The 15,720-nt window shown below is 45.4% G+C and overlaps 1 pseudogene; it reads right to left on the bottom strand.

Moving 5' to 3' along the window:
* Nucleotides 1–13,799: 13,799 nt before the first annotated feature.
* Nucleotides 13,800–14,963, bottom strand: LOC124664248 (annotated as a pseudogene).
* Nucleotides 14,964–15,720: the final 757 nt, after the last annotated feature.

Genomic DNA, 15,720 nt, shown 5'->3' with positions numbered 1-15,720 from the left:
GCGTCGATTTTCAATGCCGACATGGACTGAGCGGTAGCCCTCGCGGTGACCGACTCCAGCCGAGCCTCCCGAGGTGCGTCCCGGGGGTAGACCAACATGATCCTCGTCGTCCTCGGTGCTTAGATAATTCCGGCAGAAGGAGATGCACTCGTAGGTTAGAAACCCCTTGGCCATGCTTGCGTCCGGACGGGCCCTATTGCGAACGTATCCTTTCATGACACCGTTCGCCTTTCGAAAGGCATCATGTTGTGGAGGAACGTTGGGCCGAGCTGCTTGATGTCTTCAACGACATGGAGAAGGAGATGGACGCATATATCACGGAATGCAAGCGGGAAGTAAATCTCGAGCTCACATAGTATCACCACGATCTCATCCTGTAGCATCTTGAGCTGCCTCACGCCGATCGACTTCCCGGTGATAACGTCAAAAAGTTGCATAGGCCAAACAGCGTATCACGGACGTGCTCGTCCATTATGGCTCGGATCGCAACGGGAAGTATCCGCATCATTAGCACGTGGCAATCGTGAGACTTCATCCCGGTGAACCTCTTCTTCGCTACGTCCGGATATCTCGCTTATATTCCCCGAGTAACCGTGAGGAACTTTCACTCCTAGGAGGCACCTGAAAAACTGCTCGAGCTCCTCCGGACTCGTTGTGAAGCAGGCAGCGGGAAGCTGCACCGCGTTCTTCTTAGCCCTTTTACGGAGACGTTGAGTCCCTTCCGTCTGATCATCATCATCATCATCATCGTCAGTATCGGGGGCTTGAAGATCTTTCCTGATGCCAAAATGTTTAAGATCGTATCTTGCTTTCGGTCCATCCTTGGACTTTTCTCGAGTTGCAAAGAGTGCCAAGCGGACTCTCGGAAACGTTCTTCGTAATGTGCATGACATCGAGGCTGTGGGGCGTGTGGAGGACCTTCCAGTACTCCAAGTCGTGGAAAACAGACCTCGCTTTCCATACACCGAGCAGCGGCTCGGCTTCGGTCGCTTCTTTCCCGGCGCCGGGCACTCCTTCCAATTTTTCGGAAGATCATCGATTTCTCGCGCCGCTCCGCGGGGGTGGGGGTCCATCGGGCTCATCTTTACCATTGAGCAGATCACCGCGTTTTCTCCACGGGTGATCCAAGCGAAGCCACCTTCGAGCACCTGGGTAGACGGTTTTCGAGGACCCGGGATCCCTTGGTAGTTGTAGATGCGGGGTATCGTCCATGCACTTCACACAGCCGTTGAATCTGTGGCCCACCTGGGCAGATACATATGCGTAACCAGGATAGTCCGTGACCGTCGTGATCAACACGGCTCTCATATCGAAATAAGTTCTAGTGTAGGTGTCCCACGTACGGGGTGGCGTCTTCCACAACGTGTCTAACTCCTCTTTCAGCAGCCCGAGATACAAATGCATGTCGACACCTGGTTGTTTCGGCCCCTGAATGAGAATACTCAGGTGTATGTACCTTTGCTTGGTGCACAGCCACGGGGTAGGTTGTAAGGCCATACAAACACAGGCCAGGTGCTATGCGTGCTACTCGGTTGCCGAACGGATTGAGTCCATCGGTGCTCATACCCAGCCTCGATGTTCCTTGCGTCGCCCCCAAACCTAGGGAAGGCGATGTCCAATGTTTGCCACCGTCCGGCGTTCGAAGGGTGTGTCGGCATATAGCCCATCTCCGGATCTTCTTCGGGCTTCGCCTTTCCGCGTGCCATTGCATGAGCTTTGCTTCCTTAGGGTCCACGAAATACCGCTGCAGACGGGGAGTGATAGGAAAGTACCATACCACCTTTCGAGGTACCTTCTTGTTCCCAACCTTGTACCGTCCGTGGCCACACACCGGACATGTGGTTCTGTCCTTGTACTCGCACCTATAAATCACACAATCATTAATGCGGGCGTGGTATTTTTCGTGCGGTAGGTCAAGGGGACACACGACTTTCTTGGCCTCCTCGGTACTACTTGGCAATGTGTTCCCCTCCGGGAGACGATCGTGCCAGAATTTTAAGTTCTTGCCGAAGTCGGAATCGGTCCACTTGTTCCGCGTCTTCATCCGCAGGTAATCAAGCGTTACATGCAAGCGCGTATCCTGCGGACGACACCCAGGAAAGATCGGAGTCATCCCGTCTTTCTCCATTTGCGACAGCTTGGCTCTCTCTCTAGCCGCAACTCTATCGTTGCTCGTCTCCTGGAGGAGAAGATCTTGAACATGAGAGTCCCGCAAGGCCGAAATTAGCGGGGTCGCGCCGGAATCTTCTTCTTCATCATGATGATGTTCTCCGCCGGCATCTTCTTCTTCATGATGATCTTCTCCGCCGACTTCTTCTTCATGATGATAGTCCCCGTCGGCATGATGATAGTCTTCTTCATGATGATAGTCATCTCGCTCGACATGGTCTTCATGCGCACCATTTGATGGGGCCGGCCGCGCCTGGTTGTCTTGCATGAAACCGCGCCTCAGCAGGTGCTCCTCCGGTTGTCCGGAATCAGGGTTGATCCGGCGCTCGAGTTTGCATGATCGACACGGACATCTTATCCGGCGCCTATTGTTCCGAATCATGTCCTCCTTCGCGTCTATCTTGTATCTAGAGATTCGAGCGGAACTCATCGAGAGGACCATGCTTGCCCGCAAATGGTATACATAGAACAGGAAATTAGAACCGCACCAAATGCACACACATGCATGGGCCGTACCTCTCCTCAAGGTATTACATGGAGCGGAAAAATTCGGCATGACCTCTCCTCAAAGTAGGACATATGGGTAGTGCAAAACTTGCCGAAACGGAAATGAATCAACATTTCGGCAAACATCCATGCACCACACCGGCACACACACAAGCGCTTCACCCGCAACAAGCATCCATACACACGACGGCCACACAAGATCTACAAGCATATGCATGTCTCCTCCAAGCATATGTATGTCTCCTCCAACTACTCACCTTCTAGATTCGATACCGAGACGAGACCGCAATCGATGAATTCGAGAGGAGGAGAGAGTATGGAGAGCCTTCTCCTCAACTCCAATTAAGTATCAACCAAAGTAAGTGCAATAAATACCCAAGCAAGTGAAAAGTAGAGTCAAAATGGTATGAGAGAGAAGGGGGACGAGCTAGATGGAGGAAGAAGAATGGCTTGTGTAGTGTGGTAGGTGGGAGGTTGGCTCACTTTTGTAGATCTGGTTCGCTAATTCCGTGGGGCACCGACCGCAGGTGCGCCACGAGAATACCTTATTTCGTGGCGCACCGAGCGCGATGCGCCACAGAATACCTTATTTCTGTGGCGCACACAATACAGTGCGCCACAGAATACCTTATTTTTGTGGCGCACCGTTGCCATGCGCCACAGAAGAAGTAATTTCTGTGGCGCACCGCGGTTTGTGCGCCATAGAAATTGTAAAACCAATGATTGGGGGTGACAGGGTGTGGGGCCCACCAAGTTTTTGTGGCGCACGGTTTAGTAGTGCGCCACAAAATTAAGCTATTTCTGTGGCGCACCGAGCTTTGTGCGCCACAAAATAAGTTTCTGTGGCGCATTCAAAACGGTGCGCCACAGAACTAAGCTTTGCCTATAAGGGTTTTCCTACTAGTGTACGTGACTGGTTCGCCCACCAACTCATCCGCAGATTTAAACATGGTTGCTGTAGATGTCGACGTAGTTGCTGTTGTAGAGTGTCCCACCGGGCGTGCCAGAATGTGTTGCCTACCAAAACCCACCGGCGAGCAGCGACGGGCAACACGGAGAGCCGGGAGGCTCCCAGGACTGCTGGTGGATCCTGGTCCCTCGGGCAACGGCCCGTAATGCTCCGGCACACGTCCCGGATGATGCAAGGGCGTGCCACCTGACCTATACCTGGTCAGGAAGGTGATGGATTGCTTCGATTAGTTTCCTGCATGGCAAACACGTAAACATTAAATACGAGCCCCGATCGGCTCTTAGGTTGCCTCGTGGATCGGCTCAAAGAGCCGATTGCCCCATGGTTCACGTTAGATTTATAATGACATGGGGATCATGCTTTATCAATATCAAGTTAAACTAATCTACGATAGTCTAGGGTTTTCACCGCATAACCGGAACATCCTACGCGTAGTTGAGCCTAGCAGATACGTAAGATGATGGAAAACCAGCCCTAAAGAGGCCTAAAAACCAACACGAAGTAGATCCCGGAACAATCCCTCTAGGACTTAATAAACCATACCTTACGCACTACCGGATCGTTCAACCCGTTTATAAGGCCTAACCATGCGGATATCAAACCAATCCTTGAAGAACAAGGAACAACTATAACGGATCAGATCTACTAAATAAAGAACAAGCAAGATGCTGCCCTTACACCTAAGATAGGTGTAAGGGCAGCTAGATATCGAGGGGCAGCGTAGCTAAGCAAGTATATCATGAAAGCATCGACCTCAGCCCCAAAACACCTGAGATAAGGGTGTTGCTCGCCATCAAAAAGGCTTCAGCACGAGCAACACCAACAACGAATAACCGATATCGCCTAGATCGCAAGATGCGATCTAGGCAGCATGTTGCTTACCCGGGAGAAACCCTCGAAACAAGGGGTGGCGATGCGCCTAGATTGATTTGTTGTGAACGTGATCGTCCTCCTTTCTCAATAACCCTAGATACATATTTATAGTCCGTAGACTTTCTAACTTGGGAATAAACCCAACCGTGTACGAGCTAAACTCTATCTCTCAATTCTAACCGACACATATCCTACTATAATTTACAGATACACGGGCAATCTAGCCCAAACTCCTTATACAAGGCCGGTTCAGGAATATTTTCCGTGCATATTCTCTAAGCCCATTTAATCAAGGCCCAACTCCAGACTTGGTTAAAATCTGATGATAACAGACTCCTACTGATTCGATAACCTTGGTTTCTTACTGAGGGAAAACTTGTCGCTGTACACATCACACCATCCTCTTGGGGTTCCCAACGGACGTGTGTCTTACACGCCATCAGTTGTCAATCTCACTGGCTTTACTGAACACAAAGGATTAGACGTATATTGTGGAAAGATGATGATTGTTTGTAGTGGAATTAAAAAGGAGTGTATGAATGCTAGAAACAGAGTTGTTGCCGTGGGAGTTGGCAATAACAAGAACATGTATTTGCAGTATAAAAGTAAGGACCGGGGTCCACAGTTACTAGAGGTGTCTCTCCATTAAGATAAATAACATGCTGGGTGACTAAATTACAGTTGGGCAATTGACAGAATAAAGACCATATACGACAAGATGATTACTATGAAATTCGTTTGGGCATTACAACATAATACATAGACCCTAATCCAACTGTGTCTATGACTAATAATCCACCTTCCGATTATCATCCGAACCCCTTCCAGTATTAAGTTGCAAGCAACAGAATATCGCATTAAGCAATGTGTGTAAAGTAAAAAATAGAATTACCCTTGGATAAAACATTGTTGTTTTCTCCCTAGTAGCAAAATCACATCTACAATCTTAGAAGTTATTGTCACTCTTCCAGAAAACTAGAGGTATGAACAAACTATCGAGCATAAATACTGCATCTTGGAGTCACAAGCATTTACTTGGTCAGAGTATCTACTAGCAACGGAGACCATGCAAGCTCACAAATAACACATGACAAGTATATAATTGATCTCAACATAGTATTCAATACTCAGCGGATCCTAGCAAACACAACATGTAGCATTACATAAGGATGATCTTGATCATGATAGGCAGCTCACAAGATCTAAACATGAGGCACAAATTGGAGAAGACAACCATCTAGCTACTACTATGGACCCGTAGTCCAGGAATGAACTACTCACGCATCATTTTGGAGGCGGGCATGGCGATGTAGGGGCCTCCGGTGATGATCTCCCTCTCCGGCAGGGTGCCGGGAAGAGCTTCAGAATCCTCCCGAACTTTTCGTGCTACGTCTCCGTTGGAGTGGTGTGGAGGCACGAGGCACTCCAATAAGCCGCTAGGACCACCGTATTCTCCTCGAGCCTTTCCATCAAAGAGAAATCCTCGATCCACTAAGGGACGCTTGAGGGTGCTCACCGAACCCGTACAAGCTTGGGGTAAACACCTAAGTATCAAGCTTGAGGCAACTCCACAACACGGAGGCTCTCAAGTACAAGGCCAAAAAGGGCTACAGCACGCCACACCGGCAACAAGGCCACAAATACCCCAACGCGCCACAACCGGCTCCAAAACCACAGAGGCTACCACACTCCACAAACAACAACGCCACAAAGGCTACCACACCACAAAGGTAACAAGGCCACAAAGGCTACCACACCACAAAGACAATGTCAACACCCGGATTTTTAAGTCCAGATGCCTATTATGCCATACATCGCAATCCCAGGAATATTTTTTTTGCGAGACATAATAGATTGATATCACAACACATCATTCATTACAAACCATATTCGTCTTACAAATAGAGGATCACATGATCCAGTCTTACAACATAGTTGATCTATTGATCAATTACAAAACATGCAGCGGAAGAAACGTAGTAGCAGTTGACGTCAGGAGTAGTCCTAGTTATCGTAGACGTCCTGATGTCCATCTTCATGGTACTGGTTCTCCTCTTCACAGTCTGGCCATTTGAATAGCCAGTGACAAAGCCATGAGTACTTTAAAGTACTCGCAAACTAATACTAATGTAAGCACTATCAACTATAGTAAGGGGGTGCTAAGCTCTAGGTTCATTTGCATAAAGCCAGTTTAATTTCATAAGCACTTTAGTAATAAAAGACTCTTCATTTGCCTAACTTACTCAAGTGGGAACATTAGTGTCATTCCCACAACTCTGTTGTGATCAATTCAAATTCACCTTTCAAGTTCAAATCACAAGTCACCCTTCACATGTCATATTTTTGAAAATTGGTCAGATGACGGAACAGTATGGCCTTTCCAACCGTCCATAACCGTGGACGCGGCTAATCGAATAGTTTTACACTCTGCAGAGGTTGTACACTTGTGCCACAACATTTGATTTCATCCGTCAGGGATAGCCCTGAATAATCATACTCAGTATGCGGATCATCAACCATAACATTTCACTTACATATCCTAGTATAGGCACCTCTCCCCATGAGCTTGGCCTCCCAGTGAAGACAAACCGTCAGCCTGGGAACTGCACAGGGCTTGGGCCGGACATTCACCTCATTTCACGTCATTTCACATCATTTCACTTTCAACGGAGGCAGCCTCAGCATAACCCCTATGACGCTTGTTTAGAGGGAACCCATACTAAGACACATAAACTTCCAGTTAAGTCCTACCCATAATCAGGTATTGTGGGGGTACTCAAAAATTGGAATGGTATCGCATCCGAACCCAACCATCAGTTTTTGTAAAGTTCACCATGTCATTCATAAGTCACATTCACCTTCAAAATCTTTCAATAGAATGACTCATCATTCGAAGGTTTTCAAAGTCATTTTATTTCACATGTTCCCATCTAGAGTAGTCAATTTTATTTGTTAGCACTAGCAACTAGTCATGAGGGGTTCTAACTAGCTTATAGCTTTCTATGCTAAGTGTGATGCTCTTGTACTACTCCATAGCTAGACCAAGTGAATCATGAATCAAAAAGTAAACTTTGATAAACCAAAGTCAAAAACTTGTAAGGTAAAAACTTGGGATAGGATCATTAAGCATAAAGTAATATGTAATGGGGCCTTGCTCTTGTAGGGCCTTGCATTAGGGTAGCTTGCAAGAATATTAGCTTGCCTTCAGTGGTGTATTGATCAAAGTGGTCTTGTTCTTCCTAGAAGTAGACCTCCTCCTCCAGGTACTCCTCGGTACTAGCATCTAAAAACGGATACGAGGTAACAATCACCAATCAAAGCTTAAGAGCTAGACTAAGCACACACAAGGTTCACACAAGCTAATCTAGCATCACAACCTTACTATCATGTTGGTTGATTTGTTTTCTACTTAAGAAAAATAATTTCCTCTCATTACAAATATTGATTAGGGCTTCTCTTTAGTTCTTGGAGAAATAATTTCCTCTCATTGAATCTTGTTAAGATTTAAGTTCCTCAAATAATAATGTATGAACCCATGTTGACCAAGGTCAACACTTCATAATCATCATTTGGGGAAATGATTTAAATGAGGTGCTACACCTCATGCAATTTAATACTAACATAGTAGTGATTTAATGTCACCAAATAATTCAATATGAGATTATATAGACCAAGGTCACTACCTCATGTTGAGTTACTTGAGACAAGATTTAAATGAGAGAATATCTCCCATATGATTTAATAAATATTTTTGGGATAATTTAAATGGACTAGAAATAGCCACATAGCCACTATTTTTCTCTAGCCCATGATCATATGAAGCAACCATGTTATATTTTTACATAATCAATTGGACACTATGAAATGTGATTTTTGAGAGTTGGGAGCAACTCAAAATCATTCATGGTTGATTTTTAATAAAAGTTTGAAGTTTGAAAACCTACTGCCTTGTTATTTTTATCACATAAATTCTACAATGAATCTAGGGTTGAGACTAGTGTAGTTTGATAGATCTTTTCAGAATCTTTCCAAATATATAAAATTTATCAAATTTGGTTCAGTAGATTTTATTCTATGTCATTTTGAACATAGCATCTGAGATGAAAATGAATTAAATCGAAATATTCAAATTTGAAATGGTGGGCTTAGGCGGGAAAAAGAATGGGCCAGAAGAGGAGAAACAAGTTGGGCCAGCCCAGCTATGCGCACGTTGCACGCGGGCCGCCTTACAAGGTGGGGCCTACTCGTCAGTCCCTCTTAAAACCCGAATCGGTACCTCGCAACGTGGCACACACGATTAGAGGTCAATCCAACGGCACAGGTTCATCGTCGTCATCGACGAGATCCTTCCCTGGCCGCGGCGAGCATAGGGGGTCGGCGGCTTACCGGAGCTCCGGCGAGGATCGAGGAGGGTCGCAGACGAACGAGGAGTCGACGACGAGGTCAGTGGTGGTCGTGGGAGCGCTTGAGGTGGCCGAATTCGTTAGCTTGATCTGCGGCGGTTCCGCGGACTCCAGCGTGCAATTGAGCGGCTACCGGCGACAATGTGGTTGGAAGAGGGTTTGAGGAGAGAAAATGAAAAGAGGAGAGCACGTTGGTGTGAAGAAATCGTCCCAGGGTGTGCTCATTTTATAGCTGGCGAGGGGTGCCGAGGGGTGCGGCCATGTCGACGATGGATGCGACGCTACGGTGACGGAGGGGCGTCGGGGACATCATAGCACTGTAGGCGACGTCGAGGCGGTCCCGGGGAGCGTCAGGGCGCGGAAAATGGTGCACGGTAGCGTTCGGGCGACGTCATCGTCCGGCGAGACAGAGGCGGACGTCGTTGATGAGCTCGTCGTCTACAGGGCGCCAGCATCCGATTGGAGTTGTCTAGTAGGTAGCTGGTACCGTGGCGGCGCTGGGTGAGAGAGGAGAGGGCTGGGGTAGGTCAGCATCGACGGGGAGAGATCGTGCACCGGCTTGTCCAGGGGCTGGGTCGTGCACGCTCTGGCATGCCCTGGCACGTTTGGGCGCGTCACGTTCTGTGCGTTGGCATGCTCGTCTTTGACCAGGGATGGTACAGGCAGGTGTAGGGGAGTGAGGGCGAGCCAGTAGACAAGGTGAGCATGACCAGAGAGGGTTGGAGAGGGGTTTGGCATGGTGAGTGCCATGATGGCCGGCATGGACTTGTTTTTGATCATGTCACTCCTTGTATTGTGGTACTTTTGCTTTGCTTTGATCCAGTTGTGTAAGGAGAGGTCAATGATGAGCAGAGTTGGGCTGGTTTGGTCAAGAATCTGATGGGTAATAGAGTGTATGGACAAAGTGATTTGATGCCTGCCAAGTGTTTGATGTAATGGCCGAAAGAAAAGAAATTTTGAATTTTGAAATTCTTTTTGGTGGGAGTGATTCAAATAATAAATGAGACACAATGGTGGTGGTGGGGTGCAAAATGGAGTTGGTTTGCAAAAAATCAAATATGGTACAATCTTGAATCTGATTTGGTATGCCAACTTTGCTTGAGCATAACTTTAAATCTAGAAAGAGTTTGCATGGATGATCTTGACCAAAGTTGTTCACCTTGATGAGTTCTTGGATGAGGTGCAAAGAGTTGAGGTGGTTTAGTTTAAAAATCTCTTAATACAGAGGCTCAAAGTAGGTGTCATGATTAAAATTGCAGATTTGACCATTATCTCATGTGAGCATAATTTGAATTCAAATTTGATTTGATTTGAGTTTATTTGATTCAAAAAGTGTTCTTAAGTGTTTAGTAACATTCTACAAACAATGGCACAAGCCAAATTGGCCTAGGTTGTGATTTGACAAAAATGGCCATAAGCACATGTATGTGTTGATTTGGATTTTTCTCATTTCTTTTCCTTTGACTTCCTTTGAACCCAAAAGGTGTGGTGTTGTGTTCTTATGTATTATTTGAGTTTAGGATTGTGTTTCATCATTTCAAACAAAGGAGTAGGGCTTAGGCTCAAATTTGCAATTTGGCCATATACCCACATATGTGAGGCTTTTGCAATTTTCTTATTTTCTTCCCTATTTGATCTCAATGGATCATGGTTAGGGTTTAGAGATGATGTCAAGCAATTCAAATTACAAGGCATGGCAAAGTCATATAATCATGCATCCATATTATGCAACACATGGAAATTAAATAAACTTTTTGTTAGCTCTAAATTTTGGAAATAGGGAAATTCATTTTCTCTTTGTTTTAAAATTTGGGATGTTACAGACAACAAGGCCACAAAGGCTACCACACCGCAAAAGGCAACAAGGCCACAAAGTCTACCACGCCACAAAGACGACAAATCCACGAAGGCAACAACACCACTAAGGACAATAATCCCTCTACGAGACCGAAAAACCCCGAAGAGAACCCAAACCGATGCACCAAATGCAATGGCTAAGAACACCACTAAGATGCCCAAGTTCTTCTCTCCCAAATTCCAACAAAGCCACAAAAGCTATTGGGGGAATAAGGGGGGAGAACAAATAGGAGGAGGAACACCAAACTACTCCAAGATCTAGATCTAGCAAGATCCCCTCACTAGGAGGGGGGTTCACTTGGTGGAGCACTAGATCTAGATCTCCTCTCTCCTTTCCTGCAAAAAGATGCAAGAAATAGTGGAGGGGTCAAGCTCTTCAAGGTCAACAATAGAGGAGATAGAATAGATGCAAGAGCTAGTGTGAACGAAGGTGGGAGAGATGTATAAATAGGGGCCCGGAAATATGACTATTGGGGGCTGGAAAAACGGCCAAATTCACACACACCGGTAATACCATCGGTGTATGTGAATTTTACTCTGCCGATAAGGTATATTTGTGTCTTATGATTTTCACACCGCCAGTAGTGAGATATGCCGACCGTAAATATTAGACGGGACAACCAAATTTGTTGTCTCTGCAGTGTTTTTCGCCATGTAATCGATACAGAAGTATGTTATATTGGTAATATAGCATTTACAAAAAGTATAACGAAAGAACTAGATGATATATAGCTTGGAAAGTCCACTCAAAACGTCAACAACGTACACATCATGATGATATTGTTTTTAACTGAGAGCACCGACAACATACAAAGAATGCCGAACAACACACGCACACACGCACACACCGATAATGGGTGACAACCGTCAATTGTCTTGAACGGCCATGGGTCACCCGGTTGCTCTAAGCGATTCTTCACCTGAGCCGGAGATTCGGGGTCGGCACGGAACATCCCTTCTGGGTCGATCGCGTCGCTGATGATATTCACAATCTTTTTCGTGATGTGTGTCAACTCATCTTTGCAATCAGCATCTAGAACATCATCCATAGATTCACCCCATGAAAGGACTAGTTGATGTGTCCTGCATGCAAGGAAAGTTGGTCGTGAATTTGAAGATTACCCTCTTAGTTCTACTATAACTTTTCTTTAGCATGTCTCCTCCGGAACTTTTGTACATGAAGATGGCGTAATCCATAATGCTCTTCAGTTGAGTGTAGTTTTTGTTCTTTTTTTATTGAATCTGGAAATCCAATAATGGAGCTCAATGAGTGACCATGAGGACACAATGGTCGATGTGCAAACACAGTCACATAGGTAATTAAGACATGACTAGCACATGGGCCCTTGCAAATGTGAGGTCATCACCTATAGCCGATTTTTTTAAAAAGATATTGCCTTTAGTGTGTCAGAATTGATCAAAAAACAATTCATAAAATGATATGGAAAACAGAGAGTTTTTTTTGAAGGAAAAATAGTAAGTTATATAGTCACCATCTATATATTGTAAATACAAATGTGTAGAAGACATGTTTCTTAGCCTTCAAATTATTGTTGAAGATGCAAAAAGTTTATTTCCAATCGTAACTAACTTTTTTTTAATTTCCAATATTGTTGGGCATTGATACTCGAATTTATTTGCTATTTTTACAATATTACTGAATTATGGTTGCGTTTTGGTAAAATTCAAATCATGGTGAGTCTTTGAAGCTCTACACTCAAATATGGTGGTTTTTTGCAATTTACTCTAGAAAGACAAGGAAGGGTGGCACAATTCATAGAAGCAATATTACCGAAAACAAAATTATGTAGTTATTTTTCTTTTTTTGTGTTGTTTCTCAGGATGCAATATTAGCAAAACAATGACATACATGTATCAACATGTGATACCGAGCACACTGGAGCTCCTTTTTTCCATAAAATTGTATCCATGTTTTTTTATTTCTGAAATCCTCAAAATAAAATATCCCCCCCCCCCCCAAATAAATATAGACGTAGCACTTCTCTTAAGTTAAATTATTTAAAGTTTGACTAGCTTTACAAAAAAACGTAACGATATTTATGATACTAAATTATTATTTATTTATTATGTCATATATTCATACAGACACAGAGGGCTCCCTAGTTTTAAGAAGGAAAGTTGTTTTGATCCAACCGAATTTTAGTGTCCGAAAAAGACAATGGATATGTCAGTGACTTTGAACACTTATTTGTATCAATGTTAGATCAAAATCATAACAGCAATGTCAATGTTAGATTATCCACTTGAAATACATGAAAATTTCATCCAATTGATTCGATTAAAATATAGTTTCATAATATACAAATTTAATATGGCACTAAATCAGAAAATTTCTAGTGTAGTTTCATAACAGTAATGTCATTGTTTCTACTTTTTTTATCCGAAGTTGGTCAAATATTGAAAATCATGACTTATGATAATAGCTAGCTGTACACTTATTTGTGGACAGGGTGGTATACAACTACATCTAGGCTTCTATTATGTATGACACAAGTTTTATTAAAGAAAAATTGTATTTCAGCCTATACAAATAAAACAAATTTGTTTGATCATTTTTTATTAGCAAAAAAGTTACAGAAATACTCCATCCATCCATAAAATGATCTAATTAGATTTATATATATGTATACACTATAGATTTGGATCCAGACCCAAATCTAAGAACATTCTTTTATAGTGGGAGGAGGTAGAAGATTTTCTATTTTTCTTGAACAAAGCTAATTGGTGCGACAAATCAAGCTTCGTGTTTTTTTTTTTTTTTGCGAAAAAAATCAAGCTTCGTGTTAACACGGGCATACAACAGTTTCCAATACTATGATAGTTGAGGGATCAAAATAGTTACGAAGCGATCGAAGGCACACATGTGAATTTTTCAAGGTTACCAACATAGAAACTTCAGCACTATTTGCTTCAGAGTAGTACAAACTTAATCTCATCCCAGCACGGCCCGGATATGTTGATTCGCCGCATGCAGCAGGATTATAAACGGTGCCATCTTTTTAGTCGTCGATCTTGACGTAGGTGCCAATCGCGTCGAGGAAGACGCCGGAGCGCGCGTGGAAGCCGATTATCTTGCCACCCCCGGCGGCGGGGAGCGCGAACGGCACGCCGTCCTCCTTCCCGTACGGCCCGTACGAACGAGTGTTACCGACGAACTTGAGCGACCTGATGACGAACTTGCCCTTGAACTGCCCGTAGTGGCCTTCCACGCTCGTCAGGTACTCGTCCGGCTGCAATCGGAACTGCATGCCAAGAACAGAAAAGAAGGTCCATCGTTGTCACGACTCAAGTCATCCAATCTCGAGCTCCGATCGTGGAGAAATGGCGATGGGTAAGCATACCTCAGAGCGCTTGCCGCCTTGCCCACCCCACAGGCCGGTCCGCTCCTCGAGGCCGTCCCGCTCGTAAACGACGGCCATCGCGTCCACGGCGTTGCAGTGGCGGACGACGACCATGACAATGCGGTTGATCCCGCCCATGTCCATCTTCACGGCGTCGCCGCCTCCGCCGCCGCATGGACCCATCCGCATCATCTGTGCGGCCGGCTTCTGTAAAAAAAACCAAGAAGAATATTGACCTAAGTAAATAACACTGCAAGATTCTTCCAGCAAAGTTAGAAATTAAGGTTGTTTGATGTGCCTTACCTTTTCTTTCTTGCTAGGAACGACTTCCGTTTCGCCGCCATCGCCAGCGATGCTGATGGTGACGGTGGCGAGACCGTGGCGCACGAGAACGGTGGTTGCCGATGGTGATCCGGCTTCGACCCTCGGCGCGGAGCCGTGCCTGTGCGCGCACTCCATAGCGTGCCCCTCCCGCTTGTGGAGCAGCATCTGGACGCTGCAGCCGTGCGCGGCGTTGGGGCAGGGGGCGCGGACGGACCGCAGGATGCGCTCGACGGCGTAGCAGCGGCCGTACTCAGTGGCGACGGCGCAGACCTAGCACTTGCTCCTGTCCTGGAGCCTGTCGCGGCAGGACGCGCAGACAACGTGCCCGGCCGCGCACTGGTACACCGGAGGCTGGAGCGGGTGGTAGCAGATGGGGCAGTCGAGCACGTCCGGGTCGACGGTGATGGTGATCGCCGCATCGCTGGCGGAACTGCTCCCGCCGTGATGCTGCTGCTGCTGGGGCGGCTCCGCCTTGACGATCATCTTGCTCTTGTCCATCTTGGAGTACTAGGAAGGGTGGAGTATACGAAGTAATCGACGGGGGTTAATATATGGTGAGTGATAGCCTGATTGGGTGCATGGCATCGCCGATGAGGATTTGATTTATTCGCTTTGCTCCGTCCCGAGGCGACCGTTCTAGGGACGTGCGCCGGCCGGCGTCGTACGCGATGGAAAGGAGTGCTGCAGCTGCTTCGGAGCAGGTGGAGTAATGTCACGGACGATGATGAGATGCTCGATTATCTCACACTTACATTTAGTCAAAACCTAAATTATTATCTAAAATATCTTAATATCATATTGTATTATAATTATTATAAATTATATCTTTAAATTATATGTATTTGGTATTATAAATGTTTATATTTTTCTTCCATTTATAGTTAAATTTTACAATTTTAATTTTTAGTACACCAGAATGCGCAGCTCCGGGAGTTGCAAGAAGCTCTATGTGTCTTGGGGCCCAGCCCGAGGGCATCGTCTCCCTGCAAGACGACGTTGACGCCGACGACCTCGATGACTTCGGCGATGATACGTCTCCAACGTATCTATAATTTCTCATGTTTCATGCTAGTTTTATGATAATACCTACATGTTTTATTCACACTTTATAATGTTTTTATGCATTTTCCGGGACTAACCTATTAACAAGATGCCGAAGTGTCAGTTCCTGTTTTCTGCTGTTTTTGGTTCCAAAAAATTACTTCTGCGAATATTCTCGGAATTGCGTGAAACAAAAGGCCACGTCCCTATTTTT

Source organism: Lolium rigidum, chromosome 6 (genome assembly GCF_022539505.1).
Source record: "Lolium rigidum isolate FL_2022 chromosome 6, APGP_CSIRO_Lrig_0.1, whole genome shotgun sequence".
Lineage (NCBI taxonomy): Eukaryota > Viridiplantae > Streptophyta > Magnoliopsida > Poales > Poaceae > Lolium > Lolium rigidum.
Note: the sequence above shows the minus strand (reverse complement) of the source record. Positions and strands in the feature narration are given on the sequence as shown.